The sequence below is a fragment of the Esox lucius genome, chromosome 24 (assembly GCF_011004845.1).
Source record: "Esox lucius isolate fEsoLuc1 chromosome 24, fEsoLuc1.pri, whole genome shotgun sequence".
Lineage (NCBI taxonomy): Eukaryota > Metazoa > Chordata > Actinopteri > Esociformes > Esocidae > Esox > Esox lucius.
The window spans coordinates 17,981,976-17,998,482 of NC_047592.1; the positions used below are offsets into that span (position 1 = coordinate 17,981,976).

General features: G+C 40.0%; 1 long non-coding RNA gene across 1 annotated transcript; it reads right to left on the bottom strand.

Moving 5' to 3' along the window:
• Positions 1–12,942: 12,942 nt before the first annotated feature.
• On the bottom strand, positions 12,943–15,312 carry LOC109615031. Its single transcript, XR_002196048.2, has 3 exons — positions 15,123–15,312; positions 14,747–14,903; positions 12,943–13,096 (listed from the first exon to the last, which is right to left on the bottom strand). It is a non-coding gene; the product is annotated as an uncharacterized LOC109615031 (long non-coding RNA).
• Between the last annotated feature and the right edge of the window lie 1,195 nt (positions 15,313–16,507).

The following is a 16,507-nucleotide window of genomic DNA, read 5'->3' on the forward strand; positions in this document are numbered from 1 at the left end:
TGATACCCACAAACGTGCGTATTATGTTGTATTTTATTATTGTTCTTGTGTTTGTTTTGGTATTGTGGTGTTGTGAATTTATTAAAATATCATCTTTGATTTAATATTCCTGTCATTCAGATGATTTAATCTAACATTTGTGTATGCACACAGTTTATGTATTATACAGAAATTATCCAGTGCCCTCCAATAATATTGGCACCCTGGGAAAATATGAGCGAAACCGGATGTGAAAAACATTTATTTCCTGTTTACTGAAATGATTGAAAATAATAAATGTGTAATAAATTAAATAGTTTTCTCCAGAACGTGTGCCACAATTGTCATATCTCAGAATATTTATGGGTAAAATATAACTAAAGTGTAACGAGGACGCGCGTGGAGGACGCGCGCCATCCCCCCCGACGTGGTATTCGGCGCGCGTCGTCGCCGGTCTTATATTGTGGAGAGAGGCACGTTCGTTTGAGCGTTTTATTTCGCCGTGTGATAGCGTGCCTTTGTTGTTGGATTGTTAATTTTGAGAATACAGTTTTGTTTATCGCCTCCCTGTGTTTGGCTCCAAGTTCTTTCGATACACTCCACTACACCCAGCCGTGACATAAAGGATATACCCCATTCATACATTTTTAAGTTTACAGTTTTAAAATTATATTTTCATAATATTTTGAATGAATACTCAAGGGGATAAACATAAAAACTCAGATGAAATTAGAGTTTCTCTTTTTTCACAAACCATGAACAGTCAATTTGTCTAATGGTAGCAAGCCTAGAATGTTATTTGGTTTTTGTCCCCCCCCTCACTTCACAAACATGAAGGAACAGGTTCATGCGCAAACTGTGATGTTGAGAACCTTCAATTTTTTCTGGCATTGACTCTGAGGACTTGAAGCAGTGATGATGTGTAAAGAAATGATCTACTCCAATGAAACAGTTACTTGGCACCAGGGCCGAGACACTGGTGCTCAAAGTGAGTGTTTCTATGTTTTCCTTCTTTTAATAATTTTTTTGCATCATTGTACAATAAAACAAGTGGTTTGTAAGCACTGCCTGATTAATGGGGTGTATTGGGACTTTGGCCCGTCAGGGACCCAATATAAATTGCCAAGGAAAGAAAAAATGTAGAGAGCAAAAATGCTGTAATTAACATTTTGTCATGCATATTAACAGACTTTTATTGCAAAATAGACAACACAATGATGTTAATTGTTCTACAGGTATTTTATTTTACAATGTAGAAGTCAAAGCTACTTGCGTGAGTAACCCATGGGGCAGTCTTTGGCTGGACTGGAAAGACCTGCCGTACAAAACAACCAGAGTCATGTCATGTCAGGAATTACATTTTATCCAGATGCTTTTTATAAAGTTTAAGCTATCAGCTCAAATATTCTGTTTAACCTTGAGACTAATTCATACCAATGATACAAAGAATACACAATTGCCTAATCACTGCGAGAACCGCAGAACTTTGTTAATTCATTCATTCTGAAGCGCTATAGAAGAACATGAATGAACACTATAAAAAGTGTAAATACCCTATAAAAGTGAAAATTGTTAAGAACTTACATGGGATGTGTTTTTAGAGTACTCTGTGGTCAGGGGAGAAAATCTGATATCAACTTTGGAGGGGACAATTACAGGAAGTTTTTATCACGAGCAATAACTGAGGGGGACACCAAACGTAGTGTTTAATACTGTTTTAGTTTGCACTATCGAATTGCTCACTACAGTAGTTCTGCATATTCACCTATTGTCTGAATCCTACCAACACAAAACAAATGTACTGGATTTAACCTCACAATAGCTACGTGTATTGAGTGCCTTTCAGAGGGCAGACACAAACACTGTCACATTGCCAGCTAAGGAACTCTACATTGCAATGTAAGCTTCTCTCATTGACCCGAATTCAAACAACTGCAAACACTTTGATTTTACTGTAGATAGCTAACAAACGTCAGCTAACCGCTAGCTTACATAAAGTGTGACCTGTAATTCAATGCAGTGAAAATTCATTCTGAAATGTCCTTTATGGTATTTTGAAAAACATTTATTTAAAAATGTGTACTCTAACCTTGTTAGAGGAGACATAGGCATGACTATTACTGTACTATAGTACTTGCATAAAAACAAGCATATGACCATAAGAGTATTGCAGTTAATGATTTAAGCTAATGTTTCAAAAGATATGTTCCACAAAAATGTTCAAAGTGTTTGAGATATTCCCCATTTAAACTTTTTTATGCAAGTCTGTCTATCAGTTTGCATTGACTTCACAGTCAAACTTCCACAAACTTGCTTTACACACTGGCTGTACCATCCCCCGGCCCTACTGGGTTGCAGGAAATTACATTCAACTTTAACAAACCCCTTTTATACCACACAGAACAGACTTTGGTAAATTCCTGTTATGTTCTCACGTATGCAGTAGGAATGACATGTATTCATATGCATGCACTTATCCATTGAAAGCATTCTTTACTAGGGTTATTTATTTCATGTTTATTTCACATGATGTTGGACTTTGAAACAAGCTTCTGGGACACTGCATCAAATCAGTAACGCTCGGACAACTGAATGGTGCTTCGGAGCTTCGTGTTCATTCATGCTATCCCTAGTGTGAATTAGAAAATAAATAGCTAATGATTAAGTGTTATTGGACTTCTGTACTAGTCACAGTTTGGACTTCTGTGCTAGTCACAGTTTGTCCATAACGAACACCATGTTCAAGCATAAGGGTGTCCATCAGTGCACGTGGCACCAGGACACCCTAGGCCGCAGGTTGATGATCGACTTTGTTGTGATGATTAAGTGTATCTGCAGAGAACAGAACACAAAGCTGACGGGCCATGGCTCAGCAATGAAATTAAAGTTACACATTTCTGTAAAACACTAAGATTTCCCGGTTTCTGACATTCAGTACCAAATTGTCCTGGTTTTCACCACAATAAAAAGAATAACAATAATACTGGAATGTGTCCACTATGAGTCGGATCCAAACAAACAACTGCTTAGAACTGCTTAGAACTGCTTAGAACTGCTTAGCAAAGCAACAATTCTCAACCCCCAGCTCTGCCAACCACAAGCACACACGACGACCAACATGCGTGCATAAGCATATACATGTGCGCATGCATTCATGTGCTGTACATAAGGGTCCCGGTTTGGGGGTTTGAAAATGTGGTCACCCTGATGTAGACTCTAAAAACATTTGTATTAATCAATAGACATTTACTGCACTCACATCAAAGCACCATGACAAGTTGAATTGTCACATAGTTACACAGCCACACAGTGCATCTCTTTAGAAGGCTCTCTCATCAGCTGGACATAAAATACAGAATACCAACATTATTTCAAGGATTTCAGGTTCAGATCCAAGTTTGCTCCAGATTACTCAGTCTAATCTCCCTCGGAAAGTCCTGGATATGCTCCTTTATCTGCATCTCAACATTGGTTATACTAGAATAGATTAGATTCAATTTTATTATACAGTAATGCAGTTAATCGGTGTAGATGTGCAATGAAGGCATATGCAGTACAAATGGCCATAATAAATGTGCAATCTAAGGCAAATAGAGGAGGGCAGAAAATGTGCCAGATACCACAGCACACATTCAGAGGTCTAGTGAAGTCCATGCCTCGACAGGTCAGGGCTGTTTTGGGGGACCTACACAATAGCAGGCAGGTGTTCATAATGTCATGGCTGATCGGTGTATATTGTATGTTACAAGTGGCATATTGTTGTGCGGGTACAAATGGCAATTCTAAATGGCATTTTAGATGTGCAGTCAATAGCACAGACAAGTTCAGAATGGAGAAAAGCTGGGCATTAGAATGTCTGCACCTGATGTCATTCATGCAGTTTGAAAAGATGAATGTCAATAGGATTTCAAAAGGGAAACTTTAACAGACTCAGAACACCTGCAAAACCAGGAAGATGTTTTTGTAATGATTTGATTCTGCTGAAGATTTCACTGTGTGGTTTAGCCCTGAAGTTGTACAATTTGCAAATGTCAAGATGGCTTGCACTTAGTGTCTAGGCACAGGGGAAGGTGTAGAATCTAAAAAAAGAACGGAGAGGAAGTGGTAAACTATTGTGAAACTTTGAGGCATTGCAAGACACTTTCAGTTACCAATAGATACAGTTCCGTTCTCACAATGACAGCCTACCATGTATCTGCCCTAAATGTACTACACCATTCTCTCTTCCTCACAAGTATGGCCATTCAGAACAATGACAACTAGTCTCCTTCCTTCTAACTTTTTTTAGTCTAGGATGGCGAAATCCGCTGCTACTCGATTGATGGTGATGTAAATCAATGACATTCAACTCCGGTCCTGAAGGGCTGGAACACTTCTGGTTTTGTCTTTTCATTCTATCCAGACACTATTTGAGAACCTGTTGAGATTAATTGTTAAATGGATAGTTTGATGAAAAATCCCCTTACATTGGGTTGTGTGTGAAGGCCCACGGAGTCGTATTCCACAATAACCCAGTGTTTACTTCTGCTCCAGCTTGTTTGATGGAATGGATACACCCTGTGTCTAGGTTGTTACATGACTGAACAAGGTGTAGCTGAAACAAATGGTCATAATGTTATGGCTGATCGGTGTATATTATCGGTGTATATTATATTTATAATAATAATGTTTTTAATAATAATAATTAAAAACATTATTATTATAAATATAATAATAATAATGTTTCCTAAATAAAGAAAATCTCAAAGGCATAAAGCTGTACATTTAATGTATGAGTGTATGAACACAATGACTGGTGATTGAATTGGCTGCGATGCAAGGGGCACCAGCTAAAATCTTGACTAGGGCACCATATTGGTTAGGGCCAGCTCTGTATTCTTGAACTAATGTACATTTTAGAAATGTCTGATTTTCTATTCCCTGGTGTGTAACTCTGGTCTTTGTTTGTGACATGCCTGAATAATATCAGCGGATCATTGGGCTGACCATCTGTTAATCGTCCTTTACCAATAAGGGTATCTGTCCTTTGTTCTTTAGGAATGTGGTTTACTGTCTTTTACGATGGTCCCTTTGCCTCTACTCTGGTAAACTTTTATGGCAGGAAGGATAAGGAACACATTTTGTCTTCAGAGAATGAATAAGCAGTGTCCTTAGTTTCTTGTGATAATGTTGGGGGGGACATCCCGCCCTTTGGTTAAAACCTATGTACTGTTAACATAAGATAGCTGGGTAGTATCTTCCCACCCTCCTTTTAACTGCAATAAATCCTGTCTGTTCATGTATTTTCCTCAGAGATTCCTCACAGGTTTATTTTGTAAGCATTTGATGCATCTCGCCATTTGCAAATTAACTGTTAATTGTGCCAAGATAATTTCGTCTCTGTACTTACTCCTAAAAGAGTTCCAGTTGATGGAAATACAATCACACTTTGGGGGTTCATCCTTTGGATACTAAACCTGATATCTCGAACTCATATCCTAGTGGGTCAACCGTGCATGGTCAGAGTCTTGGTCTCTGGAGCCTGAATCCTTCCCCAATCACAGGCTAGCTATAAAAGGGGTGAGAAACAGGGCATCCGGCTGAGGTGAGTTTCAGTACATCAGTACCCGGATCAGTACAGGTACCCGGAGTCCAATACTGAACTCAGAAGGTAAGGGCACAATGCAGTTAAATACTTGACACACACACACACACAGACACACATACACACACACACACACACACACACACACACACATACACACACATACACGCAGTTGTGCTCACAAGATTGCATACCCTGGCAGAAATTGTGAATTTTTTTGCATAAATTTTGTTTTATTTAATGATAGTGATAGTATCATATGAAGCCATTTATTATCACATAGTTGTTTGGCTCCTTTATAAATAATAATGATAACAGAAATCACCCAAATGGCCCTGATCAAAACTTTACATATCCTTGAATGTTTGTACTCGTTTCAGACACACAAGGTGACACAAACAGGTGAACATTGGCAATTAATGGTGAACTTCCCACACCTGTGGCTTTTTAAATAGCAATTTGTGTCTGTGTATAAAATGTCAATGGACGCACTGAGCAGGTTAGATACTGAGCCATGGGGAGCAGAAAAGAACTGTGTAATGACCTGAATAACAAGGTAATGGAACTTTATAAATATGGAAAAGGATATAAAAATATATCCAAAGCCTTGCAAATGCCATTCAGTACTGTTCAATCACTTATTAAGAATTGGACAGTTCAGGGATCTCTAAATACCAAGCCAAGGTCAGGTAGACCAAGAAAGATTTCAGCCAAATTTGATAATTTTTCGGGTAATATTTTGACCTATAGTTAGTTGGAATTTTTTGGGTAAAAAAAATAGGCTGCTCTGGACAAAGACAGTGTGGTTGTTTCAAGGAGCACAATACGACGATGCTTGAACAAAAATTAACTGTATGGTCAGAAAAGTTGCCAGAAAGAAGGTTTTACTGCGCCAGTGCCACAAAAAAACATGGTTACAATATGCCCGACAACACCTTAACACGCCTCACAGCTTCTGGCACACTTTAATTTGGAGTGACGAGACCAAAATAGAGCTTTATGGTCACAACCACAAGCACTATGTTTGGAGAGGGCTCAACAAGGTTGACAGTGAAAAGAATACCATCCCCACTGTGAAGCATGGTGGTGGCTCACTGATGTTTTAGGGGTGTGTGAGTCACTGAGAATCTTGTGAAAATTGATGGCAAGATGAATGCAGCATTCTGGGTTATCCAGAATGTTAAAAGTACCCATACATCCTCAGTCATTCCTGTGTGGTTGTCAAGTATAAGTAAGCCACATCATGAAGTTCTTGTGTACGCTCTTCTCGATACTCAGAGTGACACAACTTTCATCCTTGAAGAGACAGCAAAGGTGCTTCACACTAAAAATTAACCAGTCCAGTTAAAGCTCTCCACAATGATTTCAAGAAATAAAGTTGTGCCAAGCCGAAAGCTGACTGATCTACAAATAAGAGGATTCTACTCAGATAAGATAATCTCTCTGCCAGTAACTTACTCAAGAGAATTCATCCCTGCAAACAGAGATCATATTCCCACACCAGAGACTGCCAAGTCATGGTCTCACCTTGAGCACATTGCAGATGAAATTGCACCTCTGCAGAGCTGTGATGTCGGCCTACTAATTGGCTACAACTGTCCTCAAGCTCTTGTACCAAGACAAGTGGTTGCTGGAGAAGAAAGTGAGCCCTTTGCTCAGAGAACAGACTTGGGTTGGAGTATAGTTGGTTATGGCAACCCATGTCTTGACTTTGGAGATGCTTTTGGAACAAGTCACCGGGTCATTGTGAAGCAAGTGATATCAGTTCTTCCAAATCTCCCAAACGAAGTGCACTATGTCTGTAGAACACAGATCAAGGAAGTAATCCTTCCAACAGACGTCATCAAGGTGTTGGAATCTGATTTCGTAGAACGGGCTTCGGAAGATGAACACCTTTTCTCAAGGATCTTCAATTCATGTCAATTATGGAAAGTGGCATCAGAATCAAAGATGACGGGCACTATGAAATGCCACTTCCCTTCAAGAAAGGAAGACCAAACTTACCAGATAACAAGGTTTGTGGCATCCACCATCTCAGATGTCTGGAGAAAAAGTTAAAGGGAAATGAGCAGTACTACAGAGACTATAAGGCCTTCATGGATGAGACAATAGATCATCGAGATGCCGAGCTTGTCCCTGAAGAGGATATCAGCAAGACTCCGGCGTGGTACATTCCTCACCGCTCAAGGACAAGAACGCTCTAGAGAAGAAACCATCAGGTTCATTCAGAAGAACTTCTACGTCGATGATGGATTGACAAGCGTAGAATCTGAAGACCAAGCAATCCAACTAGTGAAGGAAGCAAGAGAGCTTTGTTGCACAGGCAAACTTCGATTGCACAAGTTCATCTCCAACAGCAAAGAAGTCTTAGCTACAATTCCAGAGGAAGAGTGTGGTAAAGCTGTCAAGGATTTGACAATTGTGATGGCAATTTCTAAAATCCAAATAATTCTATGAAAATGGTAGGCAAGACAAGAGAAATCAATTACGCAGTAAACGGTTTTAATCTTGCTTGCAAGGAGAAAGTATACAGGTTACAAAGTAACGGTGGATAGTTTCTAAATAAAAACATCATTTCGACAGTATTTATTACATAGGAAAAAGGGGTGTGGTAAGATGCTGCCATCTGTTTCATGTCAATCAAACACCTTTCCCTTTGTTCTATCACACACGTCAAATGCTATCTTCCCCCACCTTATCCTTCCTGTAGTGTTTACCCAAAGGTTCACACCAAGGACAGCTCTCCTTCCCGCCATAAATACCTTCTTCAACTTAAAGAGTTCTTACAGTATCTGGACAGACAATAGATGCCCCCAATGCAAATACCAGGTCCCACACATTCCTGTACCTATCTTAACAGTGGGACTCACTCCTTTATACAATCAGAATACATTGTATAAGAAATTTCCACAACACAATGATGTTGGGAGAACCACTGATGGAAAGAGCGCTAGGGGTACAGTGGTGTGTGACATCTGATGAGCTGCAGTTCAGAGTGGTTGTCAAAGAAAATCCACTTACACGCAGAGGGGTCCTGTCCACAGTTGCCTCTGTGTATGACCCACTTGGATTTGTGGCACCCTTTATCCTGGTAGGCAAGAAGATCCTGCAGCAGATGTGTCGGGACAAGCTCGGTTGGGATGATCCTTTGCCTGATGACCTTCGACCCCTGTGGGAGTCTTGGGTGCAAGATCTAAAAAACTTGACTGAGGTGAAAGTCCAAAGATACTATCTGCCATCAAGCTTCAAGGTCTAACATTATGAGCTCCACCACTTCTCTGACGCCAGCGTGTCCGGCTATGGAGAGTGCTCGTATCTAAGAGCAGTCAGTACATCAGGTGAGGTCCACTGCTCCTTAGTCATGGGAAAGTCAAGAGTTGCTCCTACTAAAATCATGACTATACCAAGACTCGAGCTGTCAGCAGCAGTGGTAGCAGTCCGGACCAGTGACATGCTCAAGAAAGAACTAGAAATAGATTGCCAACAAGAATGTTTCTGGACTGACTCAAAGGTTGTACTCGGATACATCAGTAATGAAGCCAGAAGATTTCATGTTTTTGTAGCAAATAGAGTTGAGCGCATCAAACTAAGTACAGACAATGGAGATATGGCTTCAGAAGACAACCCAGCTGACCATGCCTCAAGGGGTGTCACAGCAAAACAACTCACAGCTTCTAACTGGTTCACAGGTCCAGACTTTCTTTGGCAGAAAAAGTTACCAACTGGAGAGTCATGGTGGGAGAGATCGAGAGCACTGACCCAGAGGTCAAGAAAGCCCAGGTTCATGACACTCGGGCAGAAGAAGCAAAAACACTTCTAGAGCGTCTACACAAGTTTTCAGACTGGGCAAGAATGGTGAAAACTGTTGCCAGACTCAAGCGCTGTGCTAAGGAAATTGAAGGTCTCAAGTCAAAGTCCTGTGAGGCCTCGAGCTTGAAAGAAAGGAAAGAGGCGGAGCTGACCATAATCAAGATGGTGCAGGAAGCAACGCTCTCTCGAGAAATTCAACGACTTAGACATCATAAAGAGACAAAGGTCAAAGATAAAGCCAACCAGCTGCACAGGCTATGTCCGTTCCTGGATGATCAAGGTGTAATCAGAGTAGAAGGCCGCTTAGCTCATGCTGCCCTACATCCACATGTGAAGCATCCAGCAATCTTTCCTAGAGACAGTCATGTTTCTGCATTGCTTGTCAAGCACTATCATGAAAAGGTGTACCATCAAGGTCGAGGAATGACTATTAATGAAATCCGATCCAATGGCATCTGGGTTGCAGCAAGCTTGTTTCATCCCATATTCACAAGTGCACAAGTTGCAGAAAGTTCTGAAGATGCACAGAGCAACAAAGGATGGCAGACCTTCCAGAAGAGCGGATGGAAACAACTGCTCCATTCACTTACTGTGGAATGGACTGCTTCGGACCATTTCACATTAAAGAAGGAAGAAAGGAGCTAAAGCGCTATGGGCTGCAGCTCACCTGCATGTGTTCCAGAGGAGTTCACATTGAAGCACTTGATGACTTGACCTCAGATGCCTTTATCAATGCTCTGGGTTCATTCATTGCCATTCGTGGATCAGTAAGGCAGATAAGGTGTGATCAAGGGAAAAACTTTGTCGGAGCAAGGCTTGAGTTCATTGAAGCATTGAAACAGATGGATCAAGAGGAGCTCAAAGATTTAGGGTGCGAGATCATTATGAACACCCCGGCCTCAAGTCATATGGGTGGGGTCTGGGAAAGACAGATCCGAACTATCAGAAGTGTCCTTGCGTCCATTCTACAACAGTCGTCCAGACAACTTGACTCCTCTTCCCTACGAACATTTTTATATGAGGCCATGGCGGTTGTGAATAGCAGACCTCTAACCACTGATCATCTGAACGATTCTACCAGTCCAGAGCCCCTGACACCAAACCACATCTTGACCATGAAATCCACTATAATTCTCCCTCCTCCTGGAAAGTTTGTCAAGGAAGATCTCTACCTCCGTAAAAGATGGCGCCGAGTTCAAATCTTGACCAACAACTTTTGGATACGTTGGAAAAAGGAGTACCTCTTAAATCTCCAACACAAACAGAAGTGGACCAAATATCGCAGAAATGCAAAGGTCGGTGACATTGTTCTGTTGCAAGATGTTGCTACATCAAGAAACCAATGGAAGCTTGCAAGAGTCATTGAGGTGTATCCTGGAAGCGATGAAAGAGTGAGGAGACTCAAGTTACTCATCAGTGACTCCTCCCTGGATGGAAGAGGAAAGCGTACATCCAAACCTGTTTACCTGGAAAGACCCATTCAGAAAACAGTTACATTGGTAGAAGCAGACTGATGGATCTATCATACACTCAGACACAATTTATTAGTTGTTTATTAGAATAGAGTTCAATTTAGTTTATTCAGGCAATGTTTGTCTCCTAGTTTAAGAAATCACTTGTGATTTAGTGGGAGTGTAACTGCCTTTGTCCAGTTGATTTTGTATTAGCACTTTTACTATTTGTTTTTCTTTCTAAATTGAATGTTAATAGTAAGAAGGAACTAATTGTTGGTTCCGCCCGGAGGTTTCCGGCTGGGCGCCTTTGAGCGACGCACCGCTGTTGTCATGTTTAAGTAAATAAGTTGGCAGAAAATGTACAGAAGAAGATTCAGGAGATTTGAAAGGATGTTTAGCAGCTCTTTGTGATAAGCAGCAATTAGTTCTCATGGGTTGACCAACATTAAAGCCCTGTGTTCTAACCAAGACCTCTTGCCTCATGCCTGTCACTGGGGGAGCTACAATGTCCTTGTCCCAATTTTTTGCACCGCTGCCTTGTTTGCTCCCTCATTGTGTCCCTGTAAGTTCCTCCTGCCTCAGTGTTACTTGTTGGTCGTTGTTGTTAGTGTGTTTTGTTCTTTTGCCTGTTCCTTCCATTTGAGCCCTTTTGTTTTTGTATGTTGTGTTTATTAGTAGCTTTTTTGCCATTTTGGAATCCTCTGTACCTGTGTCCTTCTACCCCTGCCCAAAGCGAGAGAGAGTGACCAAAAGAATCCTGGCCAGGCTAGTCAGCAGGCAATTCATTGCGCCCAATTCCCTGCCCCGCGGCCTGTGCTGGAAAATTATGGTGGCCACACAAAATATTGACACTTTGGGCCCAATTTGGATATTTCCAAGTTTAGTCCTGGGCAAAAAAAAATCATCCAATGAGCATGGCTTAAATCTGTTTAATTGAAAATGGCTGATAATTTAATATTACCTAAAATTATATTTTTGCTGTACAAACTAAATCAGCAGCCTAATTTTACAGGCTCCTCCTCCACCTGCTGGATTGTGTGTTTGGTCGTCAATGAGACAAGGTGCACTGGTGGTAGGTCACACCAGGGATGTTTCGTCTCCTGGCGCCTTCAATTTGCCTTAAATGCACATTTAGAATTGCCATTTGTAATTGCATTTGCCTTCAATGTGCATCTACTGTATACATCCCACTTGTAACATACATTACACTTAATACTTGCAAATACTTTATAACAATAAAGTTGAATTTAATCCAACCTATCAAATCAAATACATTTTCTTTTACACCAAAATGTCGCTTGTCTGGTGACATCACTAGGCAATAAGTCAGTTATTACAGGTCCAACCGTCGATGCCAATAAGACTTCATTTTTACTATTTCCCAGATTAGAGCATTCATCGGAATCGGTGTTCAAACAACACTGAAATATGTCAGAGAACAAACTCAAAAAGGACAGTAACAGAGTGCAAGCTAAAGACGCTGAGTGAAAACAACTTTCTCTACAGTGTTATTACAGTGTCATTCATTAACCTAATGAAATGTAATATCTGCTATTGACAACCTATGTAATAACGCTAAGCATGTAACAAACTGAGATTTTAGAGGGTGTTCAGGTGATGACAGATTTAGCCAGCACAGCTAGGTTCCTGCTTTATCACTAGGTTTATTTAAGGCTGGGTATCTGTGTCAAGCAGAGTGGCTGATGTAATAAGGGCATTTATAAACAGTTTTGGCCCATTATACCTGAACTAAGAATCTGTGTTCCCCAGTGTGCCGTCTGGTACTGCAGGCCGGCCTGTTGGTCGTTACGTGGGGAACCTTTCAGGATCTTTGCCTGTATTTAGTGTTTCCATTTGAAACTACTGACATCTAGTGGACAGGTGTGACATTGTAGAGAAGTTGTAGTGACAGTGAGTTCACCATTCAGATTTATGACAAACAAGAACTTGGTGGTCTGCATGGTAGGCAACATACTACCATTAATTTAAATGCTGAATAGGTCTTATAAAAATACTGGTTTGCCTAATACTTTACATGGTGAGATCAGTGCTGGTTCTGCAATCTTAATTAGATCCAACTTTTGAATTTTACAAAACGTCCACAAATGTAAATGATTTATAACAATAAACAATTGTTTATTATAGTCACTTTAGATGTATTGCTGATTTGAATATATTTCCATCTATCAGGTTTCTGATTCTGTCTGTGGTCCTTCTTTGCTGGACTTCCATGGCAGCAGTCACATGATGTTTATCTCCCAAGTCCATACTGTCGAGAAGAGGTGGAAAAGGTGTGCATTAGAGGACTAGAATAAAACATGGATCAACACTGGTTTTGTTTGAATTTGGCATCGTACATGACTTGCATACCAATTGTTAAGGATCAATGTATTACCCTATTCTTATTCTATCCTTTATTCTGTAAATTAACTGTGATAAATGAACTGTTTTAGACTAGGCCTGAAATTGCTTTAGACTTTTCATGGATGCCAAATACAGAAGAAGACCTAGGTCAGCCTGCCCTGTTCTTAGAAGTGATTAGGGCCACATCCGAGGCGCCAAGCCTCAACCCTATCTTACCAACGACCCTGTTCAATTGGTGCCAAGGTAAAGCTGCCTGTGTCTCCTCTGTATTCTTCTTTTTGTGTAGGACACTAGGGGTAGCTCAGATCAGGAGGTCTGGTAACTATGACCTAGAACTATGGTTGCCATGGCAGTATAGGGCTCTATCTTGTTTTCCTATTAGTATGACAACTTGTTTTGTATGTATCTCATAGCATTAGAGATAATATTCTGCCAGCTGACAAGGAGAAGTATAAAGAGCTAGAAGCCATAATATGTAATCAGAACAAGTGTTATAACAAATATGTCCAAGATGTCCTTACACAGCTCTCTGGTCTTGGCCATTGTGGAGAGGTTGGAGTCTGTTTGATTGAGTGTGTGGACAGGTGTCTTTTATACAGGTTACAAGTTCAAACAGGGGCAGTTAATACAGGTAATTAGTGGAGAACAGGAGGGCTTCTTAAAGAAAAATTAACAGGTCTGTGAGAGCCGGAATTCTTACTGGATGGTAGGTGATCAAATACTTATGTCATGCAATAAAGGGCAAATAAATTATTTAAAAATCATACAATGTGATTTTCTGGATTTTGATTTTTAGATTCCGTCTCTCACAGTTGAAGTGTAACTATGATAAAAAATACAGACCTTTACATGCTTTATAAGTAGGAAATCGGCATTGTATCAAATACGTGTTCTCCCCACTGTAGGTGATGTAGTCAAAGAGTTTTTGAGATTTGAAAATGTTGATGATGAACTTTGTTGACTCTCCCTTGCGACATGCTCTGATTATGTGCCGATCTGACTGTATGACGCATAAATGTCTCCCGCAGTTTGAAAACCACGAGCGGGATCGAGAAAGCGAGGACTGCGCGGTGTTGTCCAACTTTTTTCTTTCATAACTAGACTAACCCGGGGTTTGTAGCTTAAAATGTTTGCGAGCTATTGAGCTTTGAATGTCTGAATATGTGGCAAATATCGAACGTAAAACTACCTTTACCGCTGTTGTTGAAAAGAGGTTACTGTCACTTTCTGCCCACAAAATACGTAATCACTGTTTAACATAAAAATGGTCTATTGAATTCACTAACTCGTGAGGGAATTTTTCCACAACACTTACAGGGTATGTACAAAGTCCATTCCCTACTTCTTATCTAGTACTCTTTTGTACATGTTTCTGCGAAGGCTATAAAATACTAGATATACTTTTGTTAGGCCAAAAACAGATCCACCCTAATAACGGTGGTTGTTCCGACTTACAGTAGTGTATATGATTGTATTATCAAACAGAAGCTTTCTAACAGCTTTTTCTCTCTTATTAAGCGTTTTCCCCATATAACTCAGTAAACATCAAACTCACCTTCCATGCTTGTCAACACGTGGAATGTCTTTCTATTCAGATGTAAAAAAAAAAATCTTAACTGGTACGAAATCCCGAGGAGCATAACTAACCGATATGTCTGCTAGATGAGTCTATACGGAAGTGCAATCGATTTTGCTGCAACATTTCTGTAATTCTGAAAGTGAAAAGAAAAAGCTGTGTCGTCAACATGGTATCACATATGAAAAAATCATAATGCTAAGTTTTATGCCAAACTAAAAAATATATAAAAAAATCTCTACACATTGCAGTCAATAAGTAATACAAATTTAATTTATATGACATTTGTCAATAAAAAAGAACAGTCTAACCATAGCTTTATCTCACCCATAATGTAAATTCAACAATCACTTACAGCATACATCTGTTGATCGTTGGAGAAAGTGAGTTAAGGTGTTCACAAAAGCTTTTGCAAAGGCTCTAAAATGTAATGAAGTCAACCAAACTGACCAATATGGGCAATATATGGTAGTTTTACCCATTAAATAAAAGAAGGGACTACGATTTGATTATCGTTGGGCCAATAGAAAGATAGAAAGGGAATTGTGTTTTGTAATGGAACACCAACATCACTGCATGATGGGGACCGTGTTTCTGGACTTCCTTCTGGTGAAGTCCACACTTTGTCCACTAGGCGGCAGTGTTTTATTGCTGGTTGCTGCCAGAGTGCTTACAGTCACGGATCTGAAATTGTGAGACGTCTACAGCTTATCAAGGTTTTCTGTGGTACTAGGGAAAGTAGCCTCTATATGCATGTTTTGTTGGATTTGGTGATCCAGTGGTTTTTCATTTCAGCATCACGTCTCACAAAGTTAAACACGTTCTGGCTAACAGCAGTCATGCATTTACATGATATTTAAGTGATCTAATTCCAATACAGCTAAATGTGTGTGCTGTCGTTGCTCTCTTTTATAGAACACGTGTGAAGTGTATAAATCAGTCTAATGCAATAAACACTCAGTCCACCCTAAAAAAAATTGCTTACAAGTCATTATACAAGTCAGCCTTGTCTTTATGGTTGAACTAAATCAGTTCTGGGGACAGCTGTTTCTAAAAGTTGTGCAGCATTATAAAACAAAGTAAAAAATGTATGTCTACAATTACAATGTCTAAAATTACTTAATAAAGACTATTTGAATTTTTATTAATCCCTAATCCCTTTTTATTAACTACTGTAGGTAATTTATAATGTAGAGGATTTCACAAAAGTGAGTACATTTTTGTAAATGTTTGATGATAGATTTTCATGTGACAACACTGAAGAAATGACACTTTGCTACAACGTAAAGTAGAATGTACAGCTTGTATAACAGTGTAAATTTGCTGTCCCCTCAAAATAACACAATACACAGCCATTAACGTCTAAACCGCTGGCAACAAAAGTGAATACACCCCTAAGTGAAAATGTCCATATTGTGCCCAAAATGTCTATATTTTGTGTGGCCACCATCATTTTCCAGAACTGCCTTAACCCTCATGGGCATGGAGTTCACCAGAGTTTCACAGGTTGCCACTGGAGTCCTCTTCCACTCCTCCATGATGACATTACGGAGCTGTTGGATGTTAGAGATCTTACGCTCCTCCACCTTCCATTTGAGGATGCCCCACAGATGCTCAATAGGGCTAAGGTCTGGAGACATGCTTGGCCATTCCATCACCTTTACCCAGTAATCCATGTCCTTAGTCTGCTTGTCTTCAGCAAACTGTTTGCGGGCTTTCTTGTGCATAATATTTAGAAGA